This window comes from Penaeus monodon, chromosome 15 (genome assembly GCF_015228065.2).
Source record: "Penaeus monodon isolate SGIC_2016 chromosome 15, NSTDA_Pmon_1, whole genome shotgun sequence".
In the NCBI taxonomy this organism is placed as follows: Eukaryota; Metazoa; Arthropoda; class Malacostraca; order Decapoda; family Penaeidae; genus Penaeus; species Penaeus monodon.
In genome coordinates, this window is record NC_051400.1 from 12,228,338 (window position 1) to 12,228,642 (window position 305).

The window sequence follows — 305 nt, forward strand, 5'->3', positions numbered from 1 at the left end:
AGAATTTTTGGCACTCGCGTGGATGTATAAGAGGGGGCAAAAAGTTCTTGCTGCTCCTTCATAAATACTGTTGGATCCAATTTTCACCTGCATTCCTTTATTAACTTGGCCAAACACGTGAATCGTAAACGTCTTCGCATGGGTCTGTAAGACAAAAGATTTTTTTTTTTTTTTTAGAAAATATGCATTAAATTCTCTCTCCTGCCATGTATCATCCACCAAATATCAAAAGCAACGAAAGCAGCAAAAAAACAAATAAAGTGAGAGAAAAAACATAGTAAATTATAGAACTAGTTTTTAAATTT

General features: G+C 33.4%; 1 protein-coding gene across 1 annotated transcript in view; it reads right to left on the reverse strand.

Moving 5' to 3' along the window:
* Positions 1 to 305, reverse strand: part of LOC119582218 (lactosylceramide 4-alpha-galactosyltransferase-like) — an 11,521-nt gene that overhangs the window by 9,904 nt on the left and 1,312 nt on the right. The window lies entirely within an intron of this gene.